The following is a 15457-nucleotide window of genomic DNA, read 5'->3' as shown; positions in this document are numbered from 1 at the left end:
AGAAAGCAAGTAGCTTTACGATTATGCCAGGAATTTTAAAGACTTTCGCAAAATATTTCATCCACCCAGACACTGATGCGCATACGAGAACAAATCCTTACGTCAGAATGCCAAGAGACGCCAACTTGATTTAGAGCGTTTGGATTAAACCAGTTTTAATTATCTATCTAAAAGGTTTCTCGCCTCCGCCGTAACTACATAACTCGATTCCTTCGGGTTGGGGTTGAACGAGCCAAACTCCAACTCGAAGCCAGAGCGAATCATCGTCGGTGATATTTAACAGAGGACTGAAGGGAAAATATCTGTCGACGATTAAAACAGATTCACTTGATTTATTGCCATTAATTGGTTGAAATTATCTCAAAGAGAAGGAGTTAAGCTGCTCGGAGCCGTTCAGTGCTCGTGACTGTGTTAGTGTAGATTCAGGAATGTGCCAACGAGTAAGGATAACGTTCCGAAGAGCGGGAGTTTATCAGAATTTAAAGGGATTCGTTCCTCTCCTAAAAGGTGACAAGATCGATGGCGAATGGATGGAGTTAGGGAACGGCGAAAATTGTTGAAATTCTCCTGCAAATATTACCTTTGAACTGTTAAAATTAGACGAATGAATGCTGATTTAAGCAACAGTCGTTTAATGAATAGTTAATAGGAAGGAAGCACTCAAGGTAAAAATATGTGAAATAGCTTTTGGAGTGGCAGCGAAAACGTCTCAACATTTTAACCGTACCGTTTGGTACCAGGAAAAGGTAAGTTGAAGAAGACTGGCCAATATAAAGATAAACTTATCGCTGACAAGGTGTCTCAGTTTGTTCTTACCTAATGGATAAGTAACGAATAAAGGACAATTTTCATTCACAGAAACCTGATGATTGCCTTTTTTTCTAGAAATCACTAGAATATTTTTCCTGGATATACGTTAGGTACCCAGGATGATCCCAAGGCAACTTGGCGAAACGTGGAGTTCATTTTAATAAAAATTTTTTTATGTTTCTTTATTAGAATATCACAAGAATAGGTGGGCCAATCCGAATGATACTGCAATACTCAGAGTATCCTCCTCGTATCCAGAGTAATCCTCGTACATATATCTTCTTTGATTAGTCCTTTCCTTAGATGTTTCACCAGATCTGCCGTCAGCTTTATATTAGGTCTGTGACGCCATTGTCTATATAGTTCCTGTTCTATTCATCAAATACGAACATTATTCTGCTCGATCCATGTTCTTCTACTGATCCCTATCAGGGATAAACGGAACTTGCTCTTAAGCTGGCAGGGGGTCTCCATGGGTTTTTTAGGCACTAAAAAATTAGATATGTGAATAAAGGTGGGATCAACTGTAACAACAAAAAATATATGGATTTTACTCACTTTTATTCGTTCTGTTTTACACCTAGTTTTCGAATTTGTTTCGGGACTTTAAGGAGGCGCTTCTTCTTCGAAATAACACAATATCTCAAAATTTTTCAGCTAAATTTGTCAAAACATTTTTTATTTAGTCATTCACTATGTCAACGATCCATTTCATTAGTCGGATTATCGGAGCTTTAATAGTATGCTTTCATGTTTCCTCTGGAACTGCTGCTGCCCACCTGCTTTGAAGGGAAGTTTTTTCTGTGATGACTGATATGCTTTTGAAAGCAAACTTGCCTGAATTGTTTCTTTCTTTCGTAACATTAATAGCCCTCTCGATTTATTTTACGAGCTTGTGCAGCTACCTACATCTCCGCCACCATTCATGGTTGGAATTTACCAAGGACGTAGGACCGTGAACCTTTTTTCTAATTAATCTCTTGAATCTGGAAGCACTTCAAGGGAAGCAAGTGGGGCTAGATACGTCTAATTGCCGGAAAACTAGTGATGACAGAAATAGATAGCAGTCATCATTATCATAGTATTCAGTGTCTTTTCTTATAAAATTGAAGTTATCGTTTAGATATCTAATGAAGGAGAAAATGTCATTGTTATTCACCCTTGTCTAAGATTTTGTACAAAATCAAACCTTAGTATAATCGGTTTACTGTCTGTCTGTCTGTATACCGCAGGCACCTTTTCCAAGACCCGTTGTACCCATTGACATGAAATTTGGCGAAAATTTTGAACTATGAATTTCCACGCATGTGGTGAATAACATCCTTCCTTCTGCTTTGAGCTTACCTCCAAATATAGCCATATGGGATTTTTTCGAAGTCGGTACTAGTTTTGATATGACTGTTAAAGGAGGGGAGTGATGGTGCCGGAAAATAATCATCTTTTTCCCGCACGCATTCTCAAAATTTTCCAACCCTAAAATCTGGAAAAAATCATGAACCTGCCCTTATATAGTGTCTGGGCCTGTTTTTGAGAGATCGGCTGGAAGGTCCTCTTAAGTTTTTTCTGGAATCATAGGAGTTTGCAGTAATATAAGCCATATAGTTTAGTTAAAGTCCTACTATTACGAAGTTATAGTATATCAAAATTGCCTCTTGTGTTAATTTACTGCAACCCAAAACATTGAATATCAATATCCCATTAAAGTGAATAGTTTGCAGTACTAAATGCTTATACATAACTAGCTATGTCCAAATGGAACAGCTGTGCGCTAAAATATTCTTTCATAGGAATCCTTTCCCCCTCTCCCCTCTTTTGCCATATTAGCTGGTTGCCTTGTTCTACCATATGCGGAATCCGCAGAAAAGACCAACCACTCGTCGATAAAGTATACATTTGGACTTTATCTACGAGTGGTTGTTCTTTTCTGCGGATTCCGCATATGGTACATGACTGAGATGCTTTAGTTCTACGTACACTAGGCTGCATTCTGGGTTAGTGATCCTGTATATTCCGATTTTTGTCATTTTATCTTTCGAACCTTTGTGGGCAACAGTCTGTCGGCTGGTCGTGGGCAGTCATAATTCTACGCTGCCTGGTAAGTTCTTCTCATTCTGTGTAATCTTTGAAAGCGTTAATGTTATCCACTTTTGCAGTTGCTTTCTTTCTGTTTTGAAAAATGCATTCCAAGTTTTTGACATATTTTCCCTTTTCATTCACTTCACAAAAACCTTCTGAAAACCAGTCGAAATCTCTGTAGCTATGATATAATCCTATCAATCATCGCATAGTATTATATGGAGACATTTTTTGATAGAACTCATAATTCGATATGCTATCGAATTCATATTCGTAGCGCCCATTTTCCGGATCAATTTGCAATAATTGCCCAGAACTCATTTCCTTCCGTTGAGCACTGTTTTAGCAATGATGAAATCATCACAAAAGGAGAAAACAAGTAATTTCTGAAACGTTAATGTCTGTGTATAAAAACACGGGTTAGTTTTTAATGTTTAATATTTAACGAAAAAAATTGCAATCGATTCAATGTCTGTTTGTCTTTCACAGCCAATTTTCTGAAAAACGGCTGAGCTGATTTTCACGAAATTTTGTGCGAAGGTGTGGCCTGTGAATCCCATTATATGTAGCAAGTGGCGCGGTGTTATGTTAAGCTACAGCCCATACATGCGAAAATGAGGTGTAAAATTACTTTTACAGAATATGCTCATGCGGGGTATCAAATGAAGGACTCGATTAGTATTTTTCGAAAATGGCCTTATTTCTCATACTGGGTAACGGACTGAGAGCCCAACACCAGAAAGTAAAACAAGTTTTCTTCTCAGAGCCTATCCAACCGAAAGATTTGAAAAATCCAATGATGCATCTATACGAAATCTAGGCCTGGAAATATATCCCGTTCCGATATCTGCACAAATAAAATTAATAATTGCATAATCCCATATTTTGGAAATTTGCCTGAAAACCCTCCGTAAGATCTTGCTAGAAGTTCAAAATTTGACATCAGTAGAGGTGATATATATATAGGCGTCATAATTCTGGAAAGCTTGAAGGCAATCCAATTATTACTAGGAAAGTTATTGAAAATTAAAGGAGTATCTGTCGGCCATAATAACGAAGTTTACTCCTTTCGTTGGTTCCACAAAATCTGGGCGCACTCGCGTCTATACGACGTCCGTGTTTGGCCAAGGTTGAGACGGTGGCTGTCAAGAGATGTCGATGTTAAAGTAGTGCTTGGTTACCGAATTCAACCAATCCGATATTCGCCCGTCGTTTGTCATGCAGTCCTGACTGCAGATAATGCCTCGCTCGATGTTGCATCTATAAGATTTCGAAATCATTAACTTGATTTCAGCTGAATATCGAGTTCTTGTAAATTTGCGTTGGTTTTTTCGAACTCAGGATGGTTTCATTTAGTCACGGCATCCTAAATGAATTTTCGCAGTCCATTTATCTCTCCAAGATCAGTTGTTTTAACATAGACACTATTGAAAACGTCTCCTAATAGTTGTAACATTAGCATTTGCATTCCTATCCACACACTATAGGCACTGAAATGCAGATAGATAGTGCTGGATGGTAGGGCTTATGATTTTTACGGATAAGCTTCCCCAATACAAAATAAACCGTCGCCGGTCCGTGTATGTTGAATTTTTGGGATTGGCTCAGGAATAGTATTAATAATAGCCGTTGGTGCGACAATCCAATTGAAGTGTGTTGGAGTACTTCATTTAAGACCGTAACGGTACACTACAGTTCTATGGTACCTTATAGGAGGCAAAGTGGTCGGCATTGCGCACCTCCGTGATTATTATCCTGTCGTTGCCTCAGGTACTCATTCACAGCTGGGTTGACTCGAATCCGACATCCAGTCATGATACAAAACCGGCTGTCACCAGTGAAATTTGAAACGTAACCTCCTGGTGTAACAGCGCAGTCCTCTAATCACGAAGCTATCCGGACGATGGTTTCATATTTGGATGGTTTGTCGTCCAAGTGTTCTACTACACCCGAAAAATGAGCTATTGCTATGAGAAGTTGACTGTTTACTGGAACAGTTGAACAGTTCTGCTCGAAAATTTGCGTTCTACAAGTTTTGTTACAAGAAGATTTTTGTTTTCGCTCGGCGACGTAAATAATTTTTCAATGTGTGGTAACGGGTATTCGGATGATACTAGTGCTGTATTAAGTACTATGGAGTAGCCTACGCATAAAGGAATGCTTTCCTTGCAACCATGGTTGACTGAAGAATGCCAGATTTAACATTGCGACTGCGATTGACTGCTGAGGCAGGTGTACCGAATTGAATTTATTTGTTTATTAAATAAAATTAAACGGGTTCGGAGGAGTAGTTCCTAAATTGGCTAAAAAGCTGGTGAAAGATAAATACGGTATTTGGGAACCAACTCTCATTTTCTTCAGGGTTTTCTTCTCTAATATATAAATATCATTAACACACATAAATATAATTAATTTCCAAGGTAAAATCACAAGTGACTGCCTCCTTTCATTTATTATCTGTTGCCATCATTATGTTCTCCTTGGCAATTAATGCTTAGCTTACGCAAACAGGACATATCAAACGAGATTTAATCAATATAAAATCGAACCACCACTACAAAAATATACCTGTTTTTATTATTGTCGCTGGTTTGACTCTTTAAAAAGATCATCATCTAAAGTGAATAGAACTTAAGTACTCTCCAATGACACTTAACAAAATTGGATTCTGCGATTTACGGCAATAATATCTTAACTAACGTAACTTTGCTTTCGAGCAAAATTGATTTTACCAGATGATGACCATTTATCACTTTTCATGAGCTATAATTTTTCCATTTATTGCATCCTTTTGGGCATTTGTTAGTGAAAGAAAACTGAACTGTGTCACACTTGGCACCTCAACAGAAGAATGCGAAATTCGGAAGTTTTTCAATGAACGTTGTACCCAGGAAGATCCCTGATTACGCGGGAGAATGCGTCCTGTAGAAAACCCCGTAGTATCGCAGTGCATCCGTAATTACGACGTCTCAGCTATTCGAACCCCTCGATTATTTTCATTCCCACAAATTTAAAGGGACCGTAAATGATTATTGCAATGATTAGTAGGGCAGCGAAAAGGCGAAGAGTTTAATGAAGGGGAAAGTTGTTGAATGGGTTCCCTTGTGGAAGGGAAATGCATGGGCGAAGATACTAAAGAGAATTCTGGACGAAAATTATTATACAAAATATGCTCTCAGCAGGTGGGAGCAGTAGATGCCTACTGTGATCAAAAATCACAACATCCTTATCAATCGACCTAGGTACAATTTTATAGTTTTCTATTTCTAGAGAGTGAGTGCATGATTGATATTTTTTTTTTTTTTTTTTTTTTTTTTTTTTTTTTTTTTTTTTTTTTTTTTTTATGGATGGAGGTGGAAATCTTAGAAAGACGCTGCTGCGCCAGGTTGCAGCAGTGTGTGGGATTCACACCCACTAAAACCACCCCCACTCTTCCGCCCCTCCCCGCGGGACCACCGTGAAGTATTACTTCGCGGGGAAGGCTCTGGTTCGTTATACCAGCTCGTCCATGTCACGTCTCCGTCGCGCCGCCTTCCGAGCTCGATCCAACTCCAGGAGTTTTGTCTGCACCACGGCTACTGCCTCATTTACCGCCATCCAGTTTTCCTCCGACTTCAACATCTCTTCCACCAGGTTGGAGGGCTCGATGTCCGCCCCTAAGATGCTGTTCAACCTCCTTTTCTGCTGTAGAAATCTGGGACAATAGAACATAACGTGCTCCGGGTCCTCGAGTGTAGCACCGCATTCAGGACAGTTGGGAGACTCGTCCAACTCGAAGCGATGCAAGTACTTCCTATAGCCACCGTGTCCCGTAAGGAACTGTGTCAGGTGGTAATTCAATTCTCCGTGCTTTCGGTTGACCCATTTCTCGATGCACGGGATCAATGTATGGGTCCACCTGCCCTTGTCGGAGTTATCCCATCGTTGTTGCCACTTGCCACACAACTCTCTCCTGATGGCTTTTCGGAAATCCGCATTCACCTCGGCTGGATTTGCCTTCCGTTTTTCGTAGAGCCAGTGTGCCTCGCTCGCTAGAAGATCTATAGGGATCATTCCTGCGATAACACACACTGCCTCCGTCGACGCCGTCCTAAATGCGCTGCACACTCTTAGCGCAATTGGCCGGCATGCCGAACATATCTTCCTTCGGTTGACCGCGTGGTTCAACGCTCCCGCCCAGACAGGGGCCGCGTATAGCAGGATCGACCTCACCACTCCCGCGATGAGTAGCCTGCGACTATACTTCGGCCCTCCCACGTTAGGCATCATCCTTGCAAGGGATGAGCTGGCATTTGCTGCCTTTTCTCGCGCATAATCCAAGTGTCCCTTGAAACTCAGCTTGGCATCGATCATCACCCCCAGGTATTTGACAACCGATTTTGAGACGACCTCACGATTACCAACCCGGATGGTAACCGTGTTGTTCTTCCTACGGTTGGTAATGAGGACCGCCTCCGTCTTTTCGTCCGCCAGGTCCAGCTTGGCCATTCGTAACCATGACTTGATGGTATGAATGGCTTCATTTGCATAAAGCTCCACGTCCTCGGGATGCTTTGCAATTGCAATTACCGCCAAGTCGTCCGCAAAACCAATCAGCGTTGTCTCCTTCGGCACGCGAAGGCCAAGCACTCCGTCGTACATTATGTTCCACAGCAGCGGTCCCAATACAGAACCTTGAGGCACACCTGCTGTCACAATGTACTCCTTCGGCCCGTCGTCCGTCTCGTACCAGAGAAGTCTATCCGAAAAGTAACTCTCGATGAGCCGAGCCAAGTAGCTAGGAACACCCAGTTTGGCCAAAACGCCCTTAATCCAGCCCCAGTTGGCTGAGTTAAAAGCATTTTTGACGTCCAGCGTCACCAGAGCACAGCATTTGCCCATGGCCATCGCATTTCGAGCCAATTCCACGACCTTTGCTACTGCATCGACCGTAGAACGGGCTCGCCGAAACCCATATTGCCGCTCTGAAAGACCACCCGCAAGCTCGATGAACGGGAGCAGCCTGTTGTATATCACCCTCTCCAACATCTTCCCCATGGTGTCTAAGAGACAAATAGGGCGATATGAAGAGGGCACGCCGGGTGGTTTTCGAGGCTTCGGTAGCAAGACCAGTTTCTGCCTCTTCCACTGGGCGGGAAACACTCCTTCCGCCATGCACGATTCGAATGTGCTTGCGAACCACCTTGGTCTGGCCTTGACTGCCACCTTCAGAGCCCTGTTCGGAATTCCGTCCAATCCCGGAGCCTTGCTGTCCCCAATACGTCTGCAGATTCCCCAAAGTTCCTCTTCAGTAACATCAGGGATCGAGAAGACGTCCTGCTGGGCTGCCAGTTGGGGTTCTCTTTCGTCCTGCTCCTGCTGCGGGAAAAGAGTTGTAATTATTTGCAACAAGAGCCGTGGGCATGTCACCTGAGGTGATTTTCGCCCGCGGATCTTCTTCATTACAACTTGGTAGGCTGTACCCCACGGATTCTTATTAGCCTCCATGCAGAGCTTCTGGTAGCATTCCCGCTTGCTTCTCCGAATGGCCTTCTTAAGGTTGCTTCGCAGATCCCTGTATTCCTCCTCACGCTCCTGGTGCTCCGGCCTTCCTCTTGTCCTGTGGGAAAGTCTCCTCGCTCGGAGACAAGAGGATCTCAAGGCAGCGATCTCCGAGTTCCACCAGTAGTTTGGCCTCTTGCCGTGGTGCAAACGTCGTCGTGGCATCGTAGCGTCGCATGCTTCGGTTACACGCTGAGACAGCTGTGTGACCCTTTCCACCGCTGTTCCATCCGGATCATGGGCTCCCTCCAATGCGGCCAGGAATGTCTCCTCGTCGAAAGCTCCGATAGACCAGCCAACCGCCTTAGCCTTTCCACCTCCAGAGCGTCGTTGACTGCTTCCCCGGTTCCCAATGTGGAGGAAGATGGCCTGGTGGTCACTGTGGGTGTAGTGTTCACTCACTTGCCAAGCCATCCCCCTCACCAGTGAAGTGCTAACAAATGTTAGGTCAACGATCGAACCCGACCCTCTTCCTCGAAAGGTGGGCACGCATCCAACGTTGGCCAGCACGATGTCCAGCTCCGCAAATGACTCCAACAGAATTTGACCTCTGGTGTTCGTCGATCGGCTTCCCCACTCCAGGGCCCACGCGTTGAAATCGCCCGCAATGATTTTAGGGCTGCGGCCTCTAGCATCCAACACCAGACTGTCTAACATCTCCTCATATTGTGCTAAGGTTGCACTAGGAGGAGCGTAGCAGCTGTAAATATGGACACCGTTGACCTTCGTCCTTATAAAACCGGCTGCCGGGGGGGCCATGACTTCCTGAATGGCCTGTCTTCCGCACGCCCAGATTGCGGCGTTGCCAGACGCATCCACCGCCCAAGTCGCACCGCCGTAGTTTCTGTATGGCTCGCAAATAACCGCGACATCGACATTCGACTCTCGAATGGTTTGTGAGAGCAGGTCCTGAGCTGCCTCACAGTGATTGAGATTGATTTGTATCAATCTCATTTTCCTGTGCGGTTCAGCTCCCTCCTATATACCGGACATCTGCTGCTTCCCGCAATATGCCGGCCGTCCACGCCCTCTTTCCCACTACATAACATACACCGTGGATCTCCGGTGCAATCTTTGATGAGGTGGCCCTCTTCCCCACACTTCCTGCAACTCCTCGACCTATCATGCTGGCTAGTGCATGCCGCCGCAAAATGGCCGAAATCGAGGCATCTGAAGCATCTCTTTAGAGAGATTTGTTCCCTGAGCCTGAATTCTCCCAAGAAAGCAGGTTACACGGGGCTGCAGAGCAAACATAAAAATACAGATCGAGGGTGGAAATTGGCTAGCTCCTTTGGGACTTAGTTCACCATTCGCATAAGGGGGTCATTTATTCACTTTGCGCACTGGAGGCACAAATCAGGCAGTTCCAGGAGTATTAAATTTCATCAAATTCCCAGATGATGATTCACGAAATTACTTTGAGAGATCAAACCCTGTAACCAGACGATTGCACTCATCTACGCGTTGATTGTGAGGATAAAAATTATTGATGTCAGTTAAAAATTGAGGGGAGAGTTTCGTACGTGTTTATTATAATACGGAATCAAAGTAGGGACTCTACAATTTGAGGCTAAACTTTAATGACCTTCTCAAGAGCGATCTCTAAAACTAACCAAATTCTATTAACAAATTATTGATACAATTAAGTGATTACGAACAGAAACTGAGGTGCAGAGAGAGAACACGCATTTGGAATACACCGCAACTCCATAAGAATAATCAATCTGCTGCCTTGAATCACAGAAAAGATTCGGTGAAAAAAGTTTCTCACCTTTTCTGAAAGATGTGGTATCTTTGCTTTGAACGAGTAAAGGATAACTCAATTAGGCATCATGTATCTCGTTGCATGTCAAGGGATATCATTCATCTCAGCAGTCACGTGCTTGGTGTTGTACTGGAATTGAAGAAACATCTAAAAGATTGCCTTCCGTTTTTATTGTACATTAGTGAAGGATGCACTTGTTTCGGTGGTTCTGTGATTGCCATGTGCAACGACAGACACGTGTTATTTATTAGTTTGCCTCTTGCAATGAGGGTGGAATAAATGTATGGGAAATTTAGTTTTGTAGTATAACTTTGTTCACAAGGGCAATTGACAGCTCTGCTATAAAACTCTTTGATACTTTAAACACTTATACCATTTAAATGCTATTATATTTGGAGGATAAACCATCCTTTATCTCTGGCTTTAACATGTATAAGAAGTTAATGTTCCTGCTTCGAACTTCATCAAATTCCGGTTGCATGTACCTCGGCGTAAGTAGTAAAAGCGACACAACTAGACAAACAGTGGGATGAGGAGGAAAGTAATTGAATTAAATCTCTCTCTGAAAGGAACTGTGAAAACACTTGATAGAATGTTCACTTCATGAAGCAACTGGGGAAGGAACCGCAAACGCAAAACATTAAACTTCCACCAAGTAATTTTCTTCATAAAAACATACCAGCCTGTCAAGTGTTTATCATTGTTTGAAACAACCACGAAGCTAAGAGGTGGGTGGCAGGGAACCATCTTACGAACCAAAACTTCAGAATAACATACCAAGTGCGCAAACCGCAAGGAAAATTCAAAGTTGTTATTTTTCGAGGAAGCCTGACGCCTGGAGACCGGGAAATCCTTAGTGGAGTGGTTGATAAGTGTTTTGTTAGGGTTTAAAGGACAGTTAAACATTTGTGTAACCGAATTCTGTTCAAGGGATTCATCTGATTTAAGACGCCTTACTCTCCTGAGCTTGGATAGGCGAATCGACTGAATTTGGAAAAATAAAAGCAGATAAAAGGAGTTTCGAGCGAATTCTCACAATTTAATTTAGTAATAATCCTGAAGTGCGAATATAGGTCCAAATATACTAATACTAGTTTAAAATTGAACAATAATAGATTTTGTATGCAATAAACTGCATCGTGTTTGTAATTTCACAAGTATTAACTGATAACCTTTTCCACCAACATGAAATCCTACTTCCTCGTAGTATGATATCTACAAGATTTCCTTCTAAGCTCTTTTTCTACCACAAAGAAAAGTACGGTTTAAAGCGGATAACATTCTGGCAATAGACCCGCATCCGTTTAAGAAAATCAATACCAAGCGAATCACGGATTGTGAGTTCTGAAAATATCTTACTTCTCCTAATTTCACGTGATATTACCGCGTATATCTTGCAAATGCCATTTGCGTGTATTTTCACTTTGAAATCAGAAAAACCAAAATCGCCGCGGCGGTATAAGAGAGAAAGGTGGAGAGCACATAAAATCTCATAAAATATTTAACACAGAAATCTCGTTTTGCATATATCCTTCTTGATTTCACCTCCATCGCCAAAGACGCCATTTCACTTTGTTTCTACCCTTATTTCTTCGGAACAGTCAAGTAACCTGTAACGAGCTCTACGGGTACGGATTTGGAATTTTCCCTCTGTCTCTTTCGTTTGTGTTAGCGTGGAGGTGTGCGAGATTTTGTAAGGCTCCCATGTGAATCGCCATTGTGTGTGCGAAAAGGATGTGTCGTAAAAGCGCTGAATCTCGACTAAGGAAACAAGAAAATAAAATGAAGAATCCTTCTCAGGGAGGCAGCTACCGCTTAGTAAATGTTGATGAAATATTCAATACCTGAATTTATGCTTCTTAGGATATAACATAAAACTTGGCATTGGGGATCGTATGAATCTTAAAGTTCTTTAGAGATTTCTGGTGCATTATATGTATTTGTGATTTGAGGTTAGCTTTTAAATGCAATGTTATTAAGAAAAATCGGAAGGATAAGGAATGCTGGTTTTGTAAGCGAAAGCATGTAATGTTTCATTTAAGAAACTGCTTTCAACGATTTGGATTGCTTTTGCATAATTGGCCGCCTTGGTTAGTTGATGCAAATTAGCAAACTCTATGTTATTCCCTTTTCATCACATTTTTATTAGTATTAGTTTGCTCTTTTTAGAAGACCCCTTTGTAGACCATAATATAAATAAACCATGCTTGCATTCTGTGAGATAACACATGATATGACATAGGCATCAAATACGACAACGGTGACAACTCTGCTGATCAAAAGTTAGGATGTTAGGTTTTTTTGTAAATTTTTGAAACTAAAATTTTAAAAATTTGTTTATCTAGTAGTGTTTGTTATCCCTTTTATGGATTTTGGCACACAAATTGTTGTCAATTATTTAATTTCTTTTAACACAAAACATTGACCAAAACGACTTAGGGTTTCATCTAGAACAGAGGCACTTCACCAGATGCAGCTTCACCTCTTTTCTAGGAGTAGTGTAACTGAGGCAGTTCGCAGACGCTCTCTTATGTGTTCGCAAACACAATGTGAGCTAGATTTCTGTTTAAAGATTGAGATATCAATTGAGAGTGAGATAGAGAAACTCGCTTCTACTCTTTTTTAGTTCGCCGACCCATTTTTTCGGATCGACAACCCAAGTATTTAAAAAGGATTTACGGTTTAGTTACTGAATAAAATCTAGCTTTGGCCAAGCTTAGGCAGGTTTTACGTTCGTTATAATTCACACTCACATTGCGTTTGCAAAGGTATATAAAGAAGCATTTAATATTAAATACATCATGAACAGCTGTGCAACACCATATGCCCGTAACTGCGTGGGGGCACACCAATGCACTGCATCACATACATGCCAGCAAAACCAAACCCTTATGCGCGGAATTTTTCTCACGCAATTACCGTCCCCGTCGAACATGCGCAATGATTTTTGTCCCCATAAATTTTCGAAGAATGTGCGGCAAGTTGGATCTTCTATATACAGTCTTCTTAGTTCATATGCATCGAACTGACTTTACTTTGTGGAGAATTTAAAAACTGGTAAAAGTTTGGTAACAATTAAAAGTGGGCAGAGGGATTTCTACTGTGACTGGAGGTCGGATTCGAGTCAACTCAGCTGTGAATGAGCATCTGAGTCAATGATAATAATCAATGGCGAGCGCAATGCTGACCACATTGCCTCCTACAAGGCACCGTAGACCTGTAGTGTACTGTAGCGGTCTTGAATGAAATGCTCTAACAAGCTCCAAGGCCTAGATCTAAATGGATTGTCGTGCTAATGATTATATTATTAAATTATTATACAGTAAAAATACTCTCTCATATGTAAGGGTTTCCAGTACAGAGATCAAGTATGGTACAGACTACCGTTTTCGCATTGATTAGTTCTGTCATGTCTGGACAGTGGAATGTTGAAGAACTTTTTAGAATCAACATTTTTTTGTAAAATTTTATGTATTTGCTAAATCGATCGAATAAAGCCTCCAGAACCGTCACTCAAAATTTCAATTCAAAACTTCTAATAGTTTTTTTTTCAAATTTTTTTGTGAAGGCAAGTCACTACTAATAATAAAACCCAAAACAGCACATTTTTTCTATAAATTGTATTTGTGAATGTTGAGTGTTGCAGATATTTTAAATGTTTATCAAATAATCGCAACACTCATCATTACGGCACGAACTAGAATTTCCGAGATTTTGTGATATTATGTCGATTTCGATGTTTATGTCAAAAACAAGTCAGGTATATATAGTTTTGTTTATTTCCTATATAAAAACGTTTAAGTGGACATTTGTTCTGTATTGTGTCCGAATACGCACTTTAGCGTGACACCGATATTCAAAGAGTTTTCCACCTAACTTGGAAGAATCATGCTTTTTGTTGTGGCTTATATTCCTGTCTACAGCCTGTATTACTGCAATTTCATGTTTCTAGGATGAGCGTAAGAGGGTTTTGCAGTCAATTACTAAAAATTAAAATAATATACTGTTATTAACTTTATTTAAACAGACAGCGGTGTGGAAAGTATTTGGGAGCCTAGGCACCCTATAGTGGCAGCTTCATGATCTTCTCCAGGTTTTTTGGCTGGGTGAAGGAAATGACCACTTTCCAGCCCCGGTCTCCCCGCTTTTGCATTAAATGTCAGAATTGGGACCAACATTGAAAAATACTAATCGGGACTTTTCTTTTTATAGACCACGTGACTATTTTTAGGGAAAAAGATTTGCTTGTCGCATCTATATTTTGAGCTAGCACTATATTTTTTGTCATCTATTAATATCTAGGGTACCCAATACCACGTCCACTTATGGCGCCCACTCTCACGTAGTAACTTAGAAAAAGCAATGCTACATTTAAACCTCAGTTTACATCGATTTTTTGATAACCTCATTTTCAGATTTCAACTAAAATTACCAAGGCGGTTTTAATGTGATTAAAATGTCTACGGAAATTGTGTGTAGTACCGCAGAAACAATGCTTCCGAAATATTCAAAGTGATGCCCTGAATACACAGTCAATCGATGATAGAAGAAGTAGAAGACTGGAAGCATTGAAGGCGTTGTCGTGAATCTTCTGCCTAGCTCTCTTTGTCCTTTTGGTATATCCAGATTCCGAAAAAGACCAAATACAGGAGGAGTAAATCAAATATCTATGTGACGCGGAATGTTATTGCGTAGTTGCGGGGTAAGGATGAGGTAGTCAATTGGGCCGGGACCCTTGTGGTTCATATATTGGTGTCGGTGTGTCGACGATGCCTAGGTTTCACTGTGTTTGATTTTCGATCTTTTTTGGCAAAACAAAAATAGCTGTGTTTGCAACCACGTGCCCACACTATTGCACTGCTTCATATACACGGCGATAACACCAGAGCTAATACGCGGAATTTTTCTCGCACACGAACTGAAGAAGATCGAACTTGTGCAATGTTTTTTTTCCACTATATAATTTCAAACAATGCGGCGGAAGACAGATCTTCTGTGTGTAGGTCCATGACTCAGTGGGAGAGAAATGACTACGTTGCACATTGAACTGCTATAGGATACAATTTTAGTGGATTGCGCTTTATATTTCAAGTTCCTTTAAATTTGACCCCGATGCAGAAGGCAAGATTTTGTTTGTATCTTAAAATGAAACAAGACAGCCTTAAACTTGTAATTTGTTTTTGTTTATAATTCCTTCTACTGTTCTCAAGGATTTATTGTAATGATCACTTAAACTGGGAGTAATATGACAAGCAACACACCAAA

General features: G+C 41.3%; 1 protein-coding gene across 1 annotated transcript in view; it reads left to right on the top strand.

Moving 5' to 3' along the window:
* Positions 1-15457, top strand: part of LOC119652570 (zinc finger protein Gfi-1b) — a 67458-nt gene that overhangs the window by 35444 nt on the left and 16557 nt on the right. The window lies entirely within an intron of this gene.

Source organism: Hermetia illucens, chromosome 3 (genome assembly GCF_905115235.1).
Source record: "Hermetia illucens chromosome 3, iHerIll2.2.curated.20191125, whole genome shotgun sequence".
Lineage (NCBI taxonomy): Eukaryota > Metazoa > Arthropoda > Insecta > Diptera > Stratiomyidae > Hermetia > Hermetia illucens.
The sequence above is the reverse complement of the archived record's forward strand: the minus strand, read 5'-3'. Positions and strand labels throughout refer to the sequence as shown.